The sequence below is a fragment of the Myotis nattereri genome (assembly GCF_964212035.1).
Source record: "Myotis nattereri genome assembly, chromosome: 4".
Taxonomy (NCBI): Eukaryota; Metazoa; Chordata; class Mammalia; order Chiroptera; family Vespertilionidae; genus Myotis; species Myotis nattereri.
The window spans coordinates 25952372-25971505 of NC_138079.1; positions in this window are offsets into that span (position 1 = coordinate 25952372).

The window sequence follows — 19134 nt, forward strand, 5'->3', positions numbered from 1 at the left end:
AACTACGGCCAGCGGGCAGGATCCGGCTGTTTGAAATGAATAAAACTAAAAAAAAAAAAAAAAAGGCCGTACCCTTTTATGTAATGATGTTTACTTTGAATTTATATCAGTTCACACAAACACTCCATCCATGCTTTTGTTCCGGCCCTCCGGTCCAGTTTAAGAACCCACTGTGGCCCGCGAGTCAAAAAGTTTGCCCACCCCTGCTCTAGATGCAATGCAGGCGGGTACCAGCTGTTTCCCTCTCTCCCAAGTAAAGCCCTTAAGAAGGAAGGCTGGGGCCCTGTCTCCATCCTGCTTCTCTCTGGGGTCTGTTCACCATAGTCTCTGCTTTGCCTCAGTCTCTCAGCTTGGAGCCCATGTCACTTCAGCCCTGGTGGGTTCTTGCTCCCTGGTGGTCACTTAACTTGGGAACAAAGCACAGATTGCAAAAACTCTCCAGTCTTCAATGGTAAACTTTACAATTTCAGGCTCTCTGGCAGCTGTGACTTAGAGCTCTCTCTACTTATCGATGCTGTTGGCTCCTGTACAGGTTGTGTAGTTGCTGGAGGGGGCCTCTTCATCAGGATGCTTCAGCCTTATTCAGGGTGGTGCCAAGGGAGCCCGTTGTCTTTTCCCTGCCGTGTCCAGAACCCAGTGGAATAATGTAAGCCGGGGCAAGAGGAGAGCTTGCCTCTGAGGTGAGGTAGGCTGAATGATGGCCTCCGAGGCTGTCCACATCCTACTCTGTGGGGCCTGAGGATATGTTAGTGATGAGGAAGGGGAATCAAGGTTGCGAATAGGCTGGCCTTCATGTAGGGAGGTTATCCTGGGTTATCTGGGCCCAATGCCATCACAAGAGTTCTTGAAAGTGGAAGAGGGAGCCTGAAGAAGAGAATCAGAGGGCGATGGGAGTACAGAAGGGAAAGAGAGCTGAAACAATGTTGCTGCTCTGAAGATGGAGGGAAGGCCATGAGCCTTTAGAACAGTGGTTCTCAACCTTCTGGCCTTTAAATACAGTTCCTCATGTTGTGACCCAAACATAAAGTATTTTCGTTGCTACTTCATAACTGTAATGTTGCTACTGTTATGAATCATAATGTAAATATCTGATATGCAGGATGGTCTTAGGCGACCCCTGTGAAAGGGTTGTTCGACGGCCAAATGGGTCACGACCCACAGGTTGAGAACCGCTGCTCTAGAAACTGGAAAAGGCAAGGAAACGGATTCTCCCCTGAGCCTCCAGGAGGAATGCAGCCCTGGCAACACCCTGAGATTAGCCCAGTGAAAATGTTTTTGGACTTTTCGCCTCTACAGCATGAAGATACATTTGTGCTCTTTTAAGCCACTAAGGTAGTGGTAAGATGTTCCAGCATCAGCAGAAAACTAATACATGAGATTTCCTGAAAGTCTCCCGACCCCGAGGTCATTCACTTTCCGCCGGCCAGGGGCATCTTGGATTCTGCAGGGGGTGGGGTCTCATTCTGTGGTACCCTTGAATGCATACAAAGCAGCAGTGTGCATCTGGACACAGAGAGGGTCCTTTGTAGAAATCTCCATTGGCTGGAAGAACACAAGAGGTTCCCTCCAGAAAGTATGGGAGAGCTTCCGGCAAGGGCAGCAGGAGGGACCTGCCATTGTAGGGACTGAGGTTGAAACAGGACTTCTAGGCACTAAGGCAACCCTCTCCATGAGCAGCCCATCGAGAAGCAGCGTGAGACACCCCGCCGATACTGGAGGGAGGGTGTGAGTCAAGGCAACACAGTCCCCGACCTGCTCAGCCCCAGCAGAGAACAACCACAGGAGCGGTGTCTCCCACGGAAGCTCTCTGAGCCTCACTTGCCTCCCAGCTGATGTCACACACAGGGACCAGGGAATGTCCCTTGGAATGGGACAGACTCATTTTGCTCCCAGTTCACCTGCTTTCCGCATCTATAAGGGGGCGTGATAAAACAGCCTGCCTGGGCAGGGTTTGAAGGCTGCAGCAACGTAGCGTGGACCTGTTCTGTGAACTCTCAGGACTGGAAGGTTAGGAAGATGCCTGTCTCATGCGTTTTCGTCAGTCTGTCCGGTTAGTAGGATTCCCATGGATAGTAGAATACCAGTGTCTATCCACTTTCTTCCTGATGTATTTCTCTTCTGTCAACTCCAGAGACCTGTGTGCAGAAACCCTCGCTGATCCTCAGCCTCTTCTCTGAAAGCTCCCTTTGCAGAAATCGGCCATCCTCCGAGGCCCTCCAAAGGGACGGTGTTCTACCTCTCACTGTCCGTGGTCCCCGTGGAGCAGGGGCCCTCCTGGGTCCCCCCCACCTCTTCCCTGAGCCTTCTCCTTCCTCCTCCCTCACACCCGCAGCCCCATGCTGTCACACCTGGCCTTTGGGTCCTCTCCCTCAGTCCCTGAGACTGTGGCTCCAGATCACGGTGTTCCCTCCATTTTCTCTCCAATCACCATTTCTATGTCATGGGTCCCTTTGAAGATAATCCAGGGGATTATCTTCCGTGCCTGGTCACTGTTCTGTGACCTCCTCAGAGCTCCAACTATCTTTCCCCCTGCTCACCTCAGCCACCTACTCCCACGGACATACCCGAGCCTGCCATTCCCACAGAGTCCTTGCCTCCTCCAAAGTCTCTTGCAAGCCTTCTCCCTTGGACTGCCTCCTCGCCTGCCGGTCTCCCGGTGTTCCCCCACTGCCGCGCTCTCTTACCCTCCTGGAGGCCTCTGATGCTTCCGTCTTACCCATGTCCACTCCATAGCTCCCCGCTCCTCATTTCCCTCCTCATCCAGCTAAGATTCTGCAGTTTTCCCTATACTCACTCCTTTTATGCACCCTCAATTCCCTTGCCCTCTTCCCTCTATTTTATAATTCACTTGGAAACAGCCCAGTTCTGATTAAACCCATCCATCTGCCCCGAGTGCCTGAACACTGCAGGAGAAAATTACACGACTGGGCTATGCGCTCACTTTAGATGCACGACAGCCGGCCTTGAAGGGCCGCAGTGCAGCCCCAAATCGCCTGTGTTTTTCTGGCAAGGCCTCGGCTCCCCTCTGAGGGCCTTTCCATGGAGCGTTAGGCAGCCGTGTGTGTGTGTGTGTGTGTGTGTGTGTGTGTGTGTGTGTGTGTGATTCTTAAACCTGTCCCCGTAAGGCTGCTAAGGCCCCATCTTTTAACTGTTCTCTCTTGTTTGGTCTAGGATGGGGCCCAGGCCTCCTTAGGTCTTATTTGTTCTTTCTTTCCTATTTCATTGACGTATAAGAGTATTAGTTTCCTGGGGCTGCTGTGACAAATTGGCACACAGGTAGTGGCATAAAACAACAGAAAAGTATTCTCTCACAGTTCTGGGGGCCGGAAGTCTGAAACTGAGGTGTCAGCTGGGCCGAGCTGGGGGAGGGCCCTGCCTGCCTCTTCCAGCTTCTGGCTCATGTCAACACCACTCCCATCTCTGCCTCTGTCTTCACCTGGCTCTCTCTGTGTCTCTGGGTGTCCTTCTGTCCCTTAGGACAATCTCATTTCAGACTGAGAGCCCACGAGGGCAATCCAGGAGGCGCGCCTCCTCTCAAGAGCCTCAATTTAATGACTTCTTTTGCTAAATAAGGGAATATTAACTCTTTTGTCATATACGATTCTGGGAACAAGGACATGGGCATATTTTTTTGGCGGTCACCATGCAGCCCACTGTACACAGATATACAGGAAAATGGACCGATCCTGAGGGCATAAATCAGCAAATTGCTGCAAACTGAACACATGCAGGCAAATAGGGTACAGATAAAGTAACAGAACCCCCTGTGCCTCCTGTCAGTCATTGCTCCCCACTCCAGGGACCCTCTACCCCACCTCTGAACAGCCTGATTTTGAATTACACATTCATGGAGTTTTGTGTGTGTTCTGTGTCTGCTTCTCTCACTTGCCATCTGGTGTGAATTTGACCCTCGTGTGGTTGTAGCGCCTTCATTCTCATTCTGGTGTCCTCCTGTGTGTGACCTCACCAACGTTGTTAATCCATTCGGCCCTGAGTGGGCAGTGGATCGGTTCTGCTTTTTGGCCACTACAAGTGTGCTGCTGTGACTACTGTCGGATCACGTCTCTTGGTGTGCACACACACACACACACACACACTCTCTCTCACTGCTGTGTGTGAACACCCAGCAGTGTGAGAGCTGACCAGGGGGAGGCATGGTCTCAGCATCCATATATGCTGTTCCCAAGGCCATGAGTCGCTTCCCCAGGGGAGGACCAGAGCCCGCCACTCACTCTGCCCAGAGCTGGCATTGCCTCGTTCTCTTTTCAGCAGCTCTGGTGAGTGTGTTGACCATGCCATGTTGTGATATACTGGTAGGTGAAGTTGACCATCTTTTCATCTGTTCATAGACAATGTGGCTATCCTGTTGTGAAGCGCTGGTCCCTTTGTCCAGTTCTTTGAATTTGACTGTCTGTATTTTTTAATTTTTTATTGAATTGTAGGTGTTTCTGTTTTACGTTGGACATATGACCTTTTTTGCATATACGTTTTGTAAATGTCTTTTTCCTCTGTAGGTTGGTTTTTTCCTCTATCAATTGTGTTTTTTGATGAACAAAAGTTCTTAGTTTTAATGTGGCCCAATTTTACAATTTTTTCCTTTTTATGGTTAGTGCTGTTTTTTTTTCTTTTCCCTTATGTTTTTCTTAAAGCTTTAATGTTTTGCCTTTCACATTGAGATTTATAATCTATTTGGAATTAAATTCTGAATGGCATGAGGTAAGGATCATATATGTGTGGATTGCCCTCTGATGTTTGAATCAACCATTTGAGGTTTCCCACTTTCTCTGTCTTCTTGTCTTAAATCTGGGGATTCTTCTTCCTTGTATTTTCTAGGGCTCCTTTTGTGTGGGTGGTGGTGACAGGGCAGAGAGAGATGGGGAGGCGACAAGTTCCAGTAGCTTTGCTCCTCCCTCGACACTGCTTAGCCAAAGATGCCCAAGGCCAGAGGGCACCTGCTGGGATGTCCTCCCCTGCCAGGAGCCCGTGTGATTGACTCTCCTGTGGCCCCCTGTCTCCTGCCCCCCTCTAGTCTGGGCAATGAGTGCATCTGACCCCTACCAACCCCTTATTTCTCACCTTGGGGCCCCACCTGCTCTTCATTTTCCAAAGCCCCTCCTCTGCTTATATCTAGTCACATCCACAGGCCACCTTCCTGCCTACCCCCTCCACCTTGTCAGCTCTTTCTGGAGTGCAACTCACTTCTGTCTCTCATCCTCCCAGACCCAGGTCGGATGCTGGCTGCCCTACTTGCCAGTTCTAGTGGAACAGCCATGCCGCCTCCGCCCCTTCATGAGGTTGCTCAGTCCCTCACACTGTAGTGCTTCCCTTACAGTGTCCAGGAGCCTTTCCAGGGTAAGAGCTAGGCCTTTTCCTCGGGGCATCACTGTCTACTGAATTGCATGGAACTCGAATACTCTTCAGTACAGCCCAGGAAAATGTGGATGTTTTGTAATTTGGACCTGAAGCTTAAATTAGATCCTCGAGTGCATTGTAAAACTGTTGGGAAGTGTGATTGTCAATTACTGAAGTTACCAGGTGTTTGTGGGCTGGCTCAAGTGGCCACTGGCTTACCCACAACACTCCTTCCATGGTTTTGGAGGAAATGAAAGGGCTCCAGCCAGGTATGGGTTTAGGTGCTGAGAGGCAGTAAGCTCCTGCTGACCCTTGCTCCAGGCAGGGTAGGGGGGCAGGTCCTGATTTCATTTGAAACTGGTACTGGCAACCTCTGTTTGGCCTCTTGCCACTGTTGGTATCTGTCCCTGCTCTGTGGGAAGAGAGGAGAGGAGGTGTGATGTAGCCAATACTGAGGGCAGTAGTTTAGGTCCTGAAGAGAAGGGGTGGGGTCTGCACTGCCCAGAGGCACTCCCCAACACTGCTCAGCCAAAGACACCCAAGGCCAGATGGCACCTGCTGGGATGTCCTTCCCTGCCAGGAGCCTGTATGATTGACGGCCAGTTTATGAGCATCGTGCCTGAGTGTATTTACCGAGCCCAGGAGTCCTGCAGAGAGAGCTCCCTGGTATTTACCAAGTGATGCCCTTACGTGGACCTTATAAAATGAAGCTTGGGTAGAACAAACAGCAGCAGCCGCTGCAGCCAGCCCCCTTTGTGTCAGCAGCTTTCAAACCCCGTGTCTCTTCTACCTCCGCTTCCCACCTCTCCACTAGTCGCTGATATTATATTGGGGTTCCAGCTATAAGAGGAAAATATTTTATAGACAGATATCCAGTCCAAAGATTATTGCTTTTCAGTATAGTTATTGCTTTTTGGGGTGGCACATAATATTGTCAGAATTACTCTGAGACAAAAAATGAAATTCAATTAAAAGAAGCTTGTTATTAAATAGTTCACAAATGTCTCATAACTAATTAAAAATAGTATTCCACTTTTATTACTTGCGCAGTTTGACAAGTGAAATTATTTTAAAGCTACATATAGAGGCAATATCCCATATATCATTCCATAATGTGTGAAAAAATAACAACCCACATGCATTTTCCTAGTACCTTTAATAAGACAAGTATGGATAGATGCCAGATAAATGATATCAGACTGGCTAGTTACATGAAATACTTTTCCTAATGTGTGTGTATATATATATATTTAACTGTGCTATCATTGACATAACATTATAGTAGTTTCAGGTGTACAGCTTAATGATTCCATACTGTTTATGTTGTGGGATGATCCCCACAAGTAGTCTAGTTAACATTTATTACCATACATAGTTACAACATTTTCTGAGTGTGATGAGAACATATGCATTACCACTTCTTATCTCATAAACTCGTATTTATTAATGGCCAATTGATAATATGATGTCCCAAAATATGAATGCAAGGGAAATAGAGACGTAAGAATTTGCCTGAAGAACTATTTTGCTGCACGTGCCCCTCTATTTTAGAAAATCTGACTGGGAACCACAGAACCTATCGTGTCTTAGAGCTCCTGTGCACTGTTCCCTGGTCTGTCGGGGACACGCTCATGCCTGCCCCCTCCTGTCAGCGGGATGAGGACAGGTGTCCAGTGTGGGAGGTTCTCCTGGCACCAAGGTGAGACTGACCTTCTGATGTGGGCCTTTCTGGCCATGTCTGCAGCCGCCTCCATGGGTGACAGTCAGTACCATGTGGCTTCTCACGAGACAAGCCCTCCTGATGATAAAAATGAGGCAGGAAACGTGAGCGGGCATTCTTGATCCAGGGCCCCGCTGCAGACCACCTTCTCCTGCACTGCGCTTGGGGAAACCACATGAGGAGCCAAAGGGAGATTTGTGTTCTTGGTGTTAATCGTGTAAGCGGCTTTCCCACGCCTGGAAGGACCCTCCAGGACCACACACACGCAGCCAGGACAGCGCCTTCAGCACCAGGGTGTTCATTAACCACTAGATAAAAAGGTCAGGGCGACTTAAGCTGGGATGAAAGGCTGCTGCCGCTAACGATCATTTGCAGGGAAGATAAGGCCTCTGTAAAATTATAATGTCAGTCAGCAGGAAGATGGGATTCAGAGCGGTTTAAAGCTGAAATCACCTTAGAGATTTGCAAGCAAAGCCCCTTTTTTTTCTGGATAAGAAGACAGGAGCCTGTTGAGATTAAGCAGGCTCAGGAGGCACAGAGCTGGCTCTGGAATCCAGACCCCTGGGGCCCAGCCCTAGGGTTTTCCCAAGACACTAGCTGGCCTTTCTTTTCTGAAGGGATAGGGACTGGTTCCCTCTGTCAGGGTCTGGGGTCCAGCCTGTCACAAGCCTCAGGCCTAGGCCGCCACCCCAGGCTCTTGTGGCTCAGGTTTGTGTGGAGGTTGTGGGGAATTTCCATGAACACAAGGAAGTAGCAACAGCAGCAAGTAGAGCTCAGCAGTCACCTGAGGCCAGAGGTGGCCTTGGGCACCTCCTGGTGCTCAGAAGCCCCAAAGCTACATGAAGCTGTGCCCCTGCTCTGGGCCCCTCTCAGGGACTAAAACCTTAGTCTCCTGCCTACCAGCCTGGCCATTGGCCGGAGCCCTCCCCTGCCACTGTTATGCAGCCCAGCAGACTGATACGCGGTCCTTGGAGTCTGCTCCCAGCTCCCCCGACACTTACTGCTTCTGCTCCGCTGTCCAGGCAGGGACTGCAGCAGTCCCCTGATTGGTCTCTACACCTCCCCCAGCTCCATCCCCACCCCCACTCAAATCCACCCCCCTTGTCCCTGCAGAGTGGCTTTGCCAGTCTTGCATCCTTTCCCCTCTGCTGAGCAATCCTCAGACGGCCCAGCAGTGCAGCTCAGTAGACATGGTTCAGTGCAGCCACCTGCCATTTGAGAGCCTTCTCTGTCATCTCCAGTTCCTCAGTCCCTGTGTCAGGGGTCTCCGTTCTGCAGGGCTGCTGTTTCAGTGTCAGGAAGCTGCTGCCTCCCTGTCTTGCTTGCACATGTCTGCCAAGTTTAGATGCTCCAGAAGGCCCCCTTCCTTGCTCTGCAAAGAAGTTCCTGCCTCCATCTGATACTAGAGGTACGTAGTCCCCTTGTCTCCATCCACCTGCCCTGGGCATACATGTTTGTGCCCCTGCCATAGGTGCCATAGCCTCTGGAGTGGTTGACAGGTGGCCTTCTCAGTAGATGTTTGCTTCTTGGTAAATGTTTTTGCTGGATGTTTGGTTAGCCACGTGTGTGATTTCAACCCAGAACACTGGTCCAGATCACATGAGCATCAGTTCATCATCGTATCATGCTGTATGTTCGATGGCTTTCATAAAAATAAATTAGTGACTTTTAAGTTTAGCTTTTTTCTTTTTTCTTTTGAATGATGCTGGTTAGAACTCAAAGGAAAAATTAAATTGGTGCCACTTACTTATGTTTATAAAAAAAGCTTTTATAACAATATTATAAAGGTAATTGCTCCAGAATTGTCTTGTCCACTGGCTAGAAAACCCACTTAAATGATATTAAAATTAATGTTGATAAGATTAGATATGAAAAAATAAACTTAACTTTAGTAATCAGATTTCCATTATAATGAACACTACTTAAAATACACCTTAGTATTAATATGCATTCTATATTATTTTGCTTACAGTGATGCAGTTAATGTTTTGGGCAGAATAATAATTCTCATATATTTTGAGATGATTTCTCTAGTTTGTGTGGGGATATGTGCTAAATTTAGGAAAGTGAGATTACATTTTCCCAGACTTTAGGGGGTTTTATTTTCAGTCTCATTTCCATATTTTCTGGTGTTTATTTTTCCAGGGTCTGAACAGAGTTAGCATTAAGTGCTGGGGGCCTGTCTTCTGATGGTGTAGGACAGTGATGGCGAACCTATGACACGCGTGTCAGAGGTGACACGCGAACTCATTTTTTTGGTTGATTTTTCTTTGTTAAATGGCATTTAAATATAGAAAATAAATATCAAAAATATAAATCTTTGTTTTACTATGGTTGCAAATATCAAAAAATTTCTATATGTGATACGGCACCAGAGTTAAGTTAGGGTTTTTCAAAATGCTGACACGCTGAGCTCAAAAGGTTCGCCATCACTGATGTAGGAGAAACCCATTGATTGGTTCCTTCCTTCCTTCTTTCCTTCCTCTCTACCATCAATAATAATAATAAATACAAGTGGTCATGTGCAGACAGCTTCAAGCAATGACCTGACTCCATACCTGTGGAATTACTTAGCACCTTCAAAGATGAGAGACACATTCAGAAACAAACATACAACTGCTCTTCACATGTCCTGACATCACTCAGAATCAGGGTGAGATGCTACATACAGGTGACTGTGTGCTGAGTGCTGAAGGATGTGAAGAGGGCAGGGACTCTGGAGTTCAACTGGAAATAAAGGGCAAGGGACAAGTGGTGGGTCAAAGGGAGTTTGGAAGAGCTTTGTGTAGGCATACAACATAAGAAGTGTCACTTCATTTATTGGAGCCAGATTCTGTAAGACAAAGGCTAGAAAGAAGCAGTTTCATTTCACAGATGGGAAAGTAAAGTTATTGTAAGTTTTAGGCTCAATTTGGGTGGAAGGTTTATTTTGTAGACTGTCTCTCCATCCGTCCATCCATCCACCCACCCACCTACCGATCCAACCTTCCATTCTTCTTTCTATCCTTCCTTCCATTCTTCATTCTTCCCCTCCATGCCTCCATCCATCCTCTTTCATAATTACTGGAAAACTAGCCAGAACATTTAGAGGGTTTGCTGTGGTTTTTGAAGTAAAACAAAAAAAGACTCAGGGCCCCAGTGTGTCACCTGAGAGGACTAGCAGCTTCTGTTCAGAATGCCAACCTGTTTAGGTTCCTGCTGGCGTTGTGTTTCTCTATATATAGCCTGGCTCTTTTCATTCTTTATCTTCAGGGCCTTCATATATCTGTCGGAAGTATCATTTTTGATATAACTGATATATTTTAACATGTATTCAGTTCATGTTAAAATAGATCTACAAAGTCATGGTCCTTTCTATGGATTTAAACATTGAATACCTGGTCAAAACTGAAGGCATTGAAACCATTCAATGATGTCCACAAGGGCAGCCAGCATCAGACGATCCCCCTGTGTCCTTACTGATTCCCAGTATTAACCCAGGTCTTTGCCGCTTTGAGACCATGGGATTTGGAAATCCTCCAAAGTGCAAGCCACTTGAACTGTGTCCTGGTTTTAGTATTTCCCACAAAGTGATAGGCACGCGGGCACATATGTGGGCTCCATACAGAGCCCTGGTTCCATCTGGTTGTCAACCCACCATCTCCAGAACCACTGTCCTCTATAGTGTTACAAAGCCTCTTTCCTGGCTCTCTAGGCCTCAGCACATCTCTCACCTTTCCCTAGATTCTCTCCTTGGAGCACCACCTCCTGCACAAAGTCGCAACCACATCTGATCTCTCCTCTCCAACAGGCCACTGGATTTCCTACCTGAGGACCGTGAGAGGCCTCACTTCAGCAGGGATGAGGGGTGCTCCCTTTTCTCCACCTGGAGCCAGCTGTGAAGGACGCTAAGGCCACCTGTGTGCCCTGCCTCAACACACTTTGGTCACACCGTCAACCCGGGCATCCTGTTCCTTCACTCCCACATCCTTTTTATTTGGGACTTGGTGATGTTTCCAGTGCCAGTTCAGGGCTCCGTGGTTCTCCCCTGGCACAGTGTGGCTGCTCATCTACCCATTCTGCAAAGGGATAATGGAACTGTCATACCACACCCCTGCTCAGAGCCCAGAGTGACACCTTCTAGCCCCTGGGATCTGTAGAATAGTTAACTAACAATAATGTGGTGCTTATGATGCTCCTGACACTTCTGGAATGATTTACAGATATATCAACTCACTTAATCATCAAAATAACTGCTTTGGACTAAATGTCTCTGTCCTCCTCAAATCCATGTGAAATCCTAATCCCCAATGTGATGGGCTTTGAAAGTAAGGACTTTGGGAGGTTATCAGAGTTAGATGCAGTCATGAGGTTGGGGCCCCCATGATGGAATTAGTGCCATTTAGGAGACAAAAGGACCAGAACTTTCTCTATCAGCCATGGTGGCTACAACCAGAAGGCAGCTGTTTAGAAGCTGGGAAGTAGGCCCTCACTGAACACCAGACCCACCAGATTTTTGATCTTGGACTTCCCCAGTTTCAGAACTGTGAGAAATAAATGTTTAAGCACTTAGTTTATGATTTATTTTTGTGATAGTAGCTCAAACCAAGACAACAACCTAACAAGGAAATTTATTATTACACCCACTTACAAATGGGAAACTGAGGCCCAGAGAGGTGAAGTGACTTGTACAAATGACCCAGCTTCTTAACTGGTTGAGCCCAGTCAGATCTGGTTTCAAACAATCAGACACTCAATGTCTTCAGATTGACACGTTCCACTTCCTCTCTCAGCCGAGCACCCATAGGACTCTCCCAACACAGCCTAACTAACTTTCCATCTCTGCATCTCTGCTCTGACCATTCTCATGCTCTCTCATCTCTCCCCTTTCCCCTTATCCTCCATCCAGCTCTGCCCACCCCCTGCACCCAGCACACCTTGCTTACCTTGTGAGTTACCCTCTCCTGAGACTATGTATGGGACAGACTGTGAGCTTAGGAAGGCATGACACTTGTATATGTTTATTCATAATTTGTGTTCACAGTTCCTCACCATACCAATTATACTGCCTTCTATATAATAATAACTCAGTATATGTGGATTATCAAGGAAAAATTTGCTTCACACTGATTATACAAAAGGAGAAAGTGAGGTTATAGTTACAAAAGCAAAATGAAGTGGAAATCAAAGCAATTGTATGGATAATTCAAAAAGCAAAAAATCAGTTTGGGGGGGTCAATTATATGGATTTATCAGATGAGAGAAAAAAAAAAAACCTAATTGGCCCAAGTGTTCCATTCCACTTTGGGTGGGTCAGAGGGAGCTGGAGTCGGAGGTTCGTGTGCCAGACTTGCCATCGAATTCTGGGATCCCATATGGCTTCTTCGTGCTCTGGTTTTCCTCTGTGACTGAAGGGGCTGAAGGCTGAGCAGAGCTGGTTTTAGTTGCATAATCACCCTCCTGTCACTTGGTTTGTCTCAGCCTCTAACTCTCTGAAGCCTACACTTTGGCATTCATTTTATACCGTGTTTTCTTTAAATAGTATGAGTGTTGTCTCTTTAATGAGGTTGCCAAGTCTATGATGCCGAGGTCCAATTCCTGCTTTCTTGCCCCACCTGCCCACCTCCTTTCCTGGAGGTCCCTGTGGGTCACACCCAGGAAAACATGGCACTGATGGATGGGACAGTGAAGTTACCACAGACTCAGTGTCCTGCCCAATGCCGTCACCTGCAGAGCGTCTGATGTAGTGAACCGGGTTTGGCCTCCATGTGGGTATTTTATTAAGAGCCTCAGCTCTTAAAGAAGCTCATGATCTTCCATGGAGATCATGAGCTTCTGTGGTGGTTACAAACACACCTCTGTCAAGGCTGTGGACAGCTGGCTCCATGGTGATAGCAGCTCACCTTCATCACGCTCAGAGCCAGGAGGGGTGGCCTGCCACAGAGGAAGCAGTGTATTATGGGGTCCATCTCTTTCTGGTACTTTTTAATAAAACACCTCTCTGGGTTGACTCATGATCTAAAAGAGAGAGTTATAGGAAAGTTCCTGCATGTATTGACTTTGAAGTGTTACAGCTAGAAATAGAAGATCGATTTTTTGAATCAACCTTAAAAAAAAGAGATTCCTTTTTTTAAAAAACAGCTATTCAGGAGATGACCACAGTCTTATAAGAGACAGGACTTTGAAAGAAACCTGCAGAGCATCAGTCCCAGCTGACTGGCTGGCACATCCACGTGGGCTATTTTGAGTGTGACGCTGGTCTTGGAGATGCTATCAAATTAGGATGATGGCCCTTATCCAATACTAACACTTCTATTTGGTTATTAAGCAGAGGGATCAGGAGCGAAGGGCTTAAGTAGTCTGAAACTTGCAAGGTTTAAGAGTCTGTTCAGTTTTCCCCTGGCCAGCCAGCCTTGTTGGAAGCATCCAGCTTCAAAGCCTGGTGAATCAGCATTTGAAGACAGATCTGGCCTAATTTGGAGATTTTGACTCAGCCGTCAGTGAACTTTAGCAATTTTCTCCTGAAGCTTTAGGTCACCTTTGGGTTTCATTCAAGTTCAAATACCAAGGGCAAAGGGAGGGTGGATGACAAACTCTTGTGAAGATTGTACAACCAGGAGTCTGAAATCAACTCATCTGCTGCAGGACTGAATTGCATCTTGTTTGCCTCTTGGCTTTCCTTTCCCAAGGGGGGGGGGGGGTGAGGCAGGAAGGAGAGGGAGGGCAGCGAGGGTTCAGGAAAAGGCGGACCTCCCTGGTGCATAGGAGGCATAACAGACCCCCTCAGAGCCCACTCCCAGCAGCCGGCGCCTGGCCAGCCCTTCGGAGCTCAGCAGCCCGTTGCTGTGTGGGCTGACACGTTACTGTAAATCTCCAACTCAGATTTTGAGCAAGCGTTCAGCTGATGCTAAGTGCTTTCTGCTCTCAGCACAATTATGTATTTCTGAGAAATACCCAAAGCACCCTTTGAATGTGAAAATGGGTTAGATCAAACCTCCAAAGTGTACCTTTCTCCCGATCATCCCTTTTAATGTATCCATCGTTCCTGACAGTAAGGGGAAGTGTGCATTTAGCTGTGTGCTTTTATGTCTCCAGGCTGCTACTTGCTCGTTCAGGCTGTAGATACCCTTAAACAGAGAAACAATCGGTGGACATAAAATATTAATACTGTATTCGTATTAAAGTACACTAAGCAATAGTAAGCATGTGTTAGGCTGTCAGGAGGCATGGAATGTGAAATGTAAGTTGGGGTCTTCATTATCCCATGGACCGAAAGCCTTGCTAATGATGTGATTCTCTTGGAGGCCTGTTGCAGAACATTTTAGCTGCAACGCTTTAGCGTTAGGATCTTCCCCTCAGGCTTTTCTGGTCTGAATGATTTCTTCCTGTATTTCCTCTAGGTAAAAACATCTTTGTTGATTTTTTTTAAATTCTAGAAAAAATGTGTATTCATCTTAATGGGATTTAAGTGATGTAGAAACAAAAAAACATAAAATAGAAAATGTTATAGGTTTATAATATAATATTAATCCATCCAGAGATTTTTATATACATAAATATGTAATACTAGAGGCCCAATGCACAAAATTTGTGCAAGAGTAGGCCTTCCTTCCCCCAGCTGCTGGCACTGGCTACCCTCAGGCACCTGGGACCCGGGCTTCCCTCCAGCCACCAGCAGGCAACTGGGACCGGAGCTACCCTCACAGCCCTCGCTTCATCTGGAAGGTGGTCTGGAAGGATGTCCGGTCTAATTAGCATATTACACTTTTATTATTATAGATACTAGAGGCCCATTGCATGAAGATTCGTGCAATAGGCCTTCTTTCCCCTGGCTGCCAGCACCAGTTTTCCTCTGGCACCAGAGACCCAGACCTTCACTCTGGCCACCGCCTTCCATCTTTGCTCTGGACACAGTCTTCGCTGTGGCTGGAGCCTTCAGTCTTTGCTCCTCGCTCTGGCCGAAGTCTTTAGTCTCTGGCCAGAGCTGCTCCTGTAGCTCCTTCCGCCCCCCAACCTCCCCCTCGTAGCTTGATTGGTGCTTCACTTGCAGACCTTGCTGATGGACTCCTGGGTCCCAGGGGGCCGTCTTGCCTGTGACCTGGCTTTCCTGGGGTTGCACATGGGGGCCCGGATAGCGGCTCCCGGTGTCCTGCCCTGCCTGCAGTATGCAAATTAGCCGCCATCTTTGCTGGTGGTTAATTTGCATATCACACTGATCAGCCAATGGCGATGGTAACGAAGGTATGGTTAATTACCATGTTTGTCTATTATTAGATAGGATTAAATATGTATACAATATTTATTATTATATTTAATTTTGTTATATCATACAAAGGCTATTATTTTATATCTCTTTTTTTCCACTTAATGCATATTCAACTACTTTCTATGAATGTATGCTACTATTTGGTAGAAAGTTATGTTAAAAAAAGATAAACTAAAGATACATTATGGTATATGTATCTGTTCATTGGGCAGCATTAAATTAATTATAAATAATACATTGTTGAGAAAAACCAAGATGGCGGCATAGGTAAACACCTGAAATTGCTGCCTCGAACAACCACTTCAAAAGTACAACTAAAAGACAAAACAGACATCATCCAGAACCACAGGAAGGCTGGCTGAGTGGAAATTCTACAACTAGAAGAAAAGAGAAAAGCACACTGAGACTCAGAGGAGGTGTGGAAGTGAAGTGCAGAGGTATGGAGGCACGTGCGCAGAAAGGGCTGTCAACGGAAGACGCCCGTGTCTTTTTCAATTGGGAGGGAGTCTCAAGCTCCCGACTGCTCTGAACTCCAGTTCCAGGTGAGTCTCTGGGGACCCAGACTCATACGGGGAGAAACTGGACTGTCTGGCAGTGGGTGGAACTCGAGGGTGGCTTTCTCTCAGAGGTGCTTGCAGTGATTACCGCAGGACACTGAGACAGGACACTGAGACCCAGGGGCCTCTTAGGACAGGGCTGAGGATTAGCCATAGCTGCTTGCTCTGCTCTGTTGATTCCCTGAGACCCTGCCCCACCCAAGCTGCTAGCAGAGGCTTTTGCATATGAATGGGCTGGCCCTTTGAGATCTAAAATTACCTAACAAACTGCAGCTGGGTCAGAGAGACCCAGAACATCCAAAAGAAGGCCCAAGGCCCCACAGAAGCTTGCATTGCTTCACAGCTGGGCCTCATCTGGGCACCTCCAAACCTCAAACAAGGGAGAGGAATCTGTAGGTCTCTCCATAGCTCCTGCTGGGTAGCCTCAGGCAGAGGCTAAATTAGCACCTCCTTAGAGATCCAAGAGCCCGTGTTCCCAGTGGGCAGATTGGGACCATCCAGATTACAACTCCTCAGATCCATAAGGGACACACTCAGGGAGCAGACTCAGTGAGCACCAAAGCCCCACTGAAGCAAGTCTTGCCCCATAAAAGTGTCTTCAGCACAGAAGTTCTCCCACTGTAGACACAGCTGATTCTCACAGACAATTGGCCTGGAGGTCAATTCCTCCCAGTGATACCAACAACAATCAAGGCTTAACCACAACAAGACTATGCACACAGCCCACAAAGGGGTGCACCAAGAGTGTCCACCTCAGGTAATTGGGGAGGCTGAGCCTCTGAGCCCTATAGGACACCTTGCGGGGGGGAAAGGGGATGTGGGGGGTGTGGGAAGAGACTGGACGAAAATCATACACCTATGATGAAGACATTGGGGGTGGGGGTAAGGGCAGAGGGTGGGGTGGGACTGGGTGGAGGGGAGCTATGGAGAGAAAAAAGAGGAACTATAATAATCTGAACAATAAAGATTTATTAAAAAATAAATAATACATTGTTAAGTGGAACTATGCTATTCAATGAATGAAATTGATATAAAGTTATTCATGAATAAAATATCAGGTTAGAATTTTCCCCACAAACCCCATGTATCTTATCTTATTTAAGATGACTTTGTCTTAAAACTCATGGACACAGACAATAGTAGGGTGGTTACCAGAAGAAAAGGGGGTTGGGGGGAGGTATAAGAGGGCATAGGGGTCAAATATATGATGATAGGAGACTTGACTTTGGGTGGTGAATATACAATGTAATATACAGATAATCCTACATAATAAAAGTCTAATATGCAAATTGACAAAACGGTGGAATGACTGGACGCTATGATGCACACTGACCACCTGGGGGCAGAAGCTCAATTCAGGAGCTTCCTCCTGGTGGTCAGTGTGCTCCCACAGGGGGAGCACTGCTCACCCAGAAGCCAGCCTCACAGCTGGTGAGCACAGCAGTGGTGGTGGGAGCCTCTCTCGCCTCCATGGCAGCGCTTAGGATATCCGGCTGCTGACTTCTCCCAAGGGCTCCTGGACTGCAAGAGGGTGCAGGCTGAGCTGAGGGGACACCCCCCCACCCCAGTGCACGAATTTTGTGCACTGGGCCTCTAGTATATTACAGAATTGTACACTTGAAACCTATGTAATTATATTAATCAATGTAATTATATTAATCAATTTTAATAAAATTTCAAAAAAGATGACTCTGCTTTGATTTAAAAACCACACTAAAACTCCTGCTTTGTTGGGAAAGCTTCCTTTGGCTGTCTTCACAGTGGACCATCCATAACACAGTGATCATTATTTCTTTAAATGACCCAGGTGTGAGTTCAAGGGGAGTCACTTTCCCACCTTGATCTCAATAGCTTGCTCCCCAGCCCCACCCAGCTGAATGATAAGGATGAGATGATGACAGTTAGTGGGTGTCATCCTTTGTAATCCCATTTTTAAGCTCTTTAGAAACTCTTGGGGGGAACTAGTTTTAACTCTAGATGAACTTTCTTTTTGAATAAATGTGAATTAAACAATTTCAGGGAATAAAATGTTTGACAATGATTAGAGTGAGTATAAAAGCTTTAAAATTTTATTTGGGATGTTAAACTCCAAATGGAAATAATTTGATTTTCCAACATATCCAAGTGTGTAAAAGTTATATCTCATCCTCCATAAACTAGCAGATATTCCTGTTTGTTAAATGTGTTCTAAAATGTAGTCCCCCCCCCCCCCACTTTGTCAACCCCCAACCCTCCCCAAGTTGGTAAACTGAACCACTCTTTACACAGCTGCTTAAGCCAAACATCTAGAAAGTGTTCTTGTAGAAGGTAGCTTCTGCCACAGACACAAATACTCCTGGAATCTCTGTAACTTATATTCATGAATATTTGCTTTTGCTCATTGGTCAGCAGGTAGGCTGAAGCTTTCTGGGATCTGATGCTCTTGGGTAAACTCACTGGGGCCCAGTGAGTGTCCATGAGTCTTCTCATCAGAGACCCAGGCTGGTAGAGCAGGCACTGCCTGGGGCGTGCTTTTCTCATGGTGCAGGTAGAAACTCAGGAAGGGCAGCAGAAGCAAGAGGTGCTCACTAAACCCTCTGCTGTATCCGCACACTGTCATCCTGTGCACATCCCATTGGCTGGAGAAAGTCATGTGGACAAGTCCAAAGTGAATGGAGAGGGACATGTGCTCTTCCCTCAGGAGCCATGTTCAGGTAGGATGGATTAACTGGAGAAACCCTTGCCTAGTTCAAGTTCTGTTGCCTGTCTATCCAGAAGGAACCTCACCCTTGCCCTCTTCTCTCCACCTCCACCACTGCCCTCCACAACAAGCCACTATCTTTCTCCCCTGGGAGAAACCCTCTCTCTGCTTTCACTCTGCACTGGACCTCTCAGGTCCATTCTGCATACGGCAGCTGGAGAGATCTAAAAACACACAACAAAATGCAAAACAGGCCTTGTTACTCTCTTGCCTAACACTACCCTTTGACTTCTCATTACCCTTAGAGAAAAATCCATTCTTCTGCCATTGGCCATAAAGCCTGATGGGATCTGGCTCCTGCCTGCATCCTGAAGTCATCTCGGGCAGCTCCCCCTCCCACACTCTCCAGCCACTCTATCCTCCTTCCTTCCTCCAGGACATAAGCTTGTTCTTGCTGTAGGGCCTTCACACCAGCTGTTCTCTCTGCGGGCAGCAGGCTCCTCCTGGTTTCTTTTTAATAAAACTCAACCTTTACGGAGACACTTTCATTGGACATCAGTCTAAAGCATTCTCTGCATGA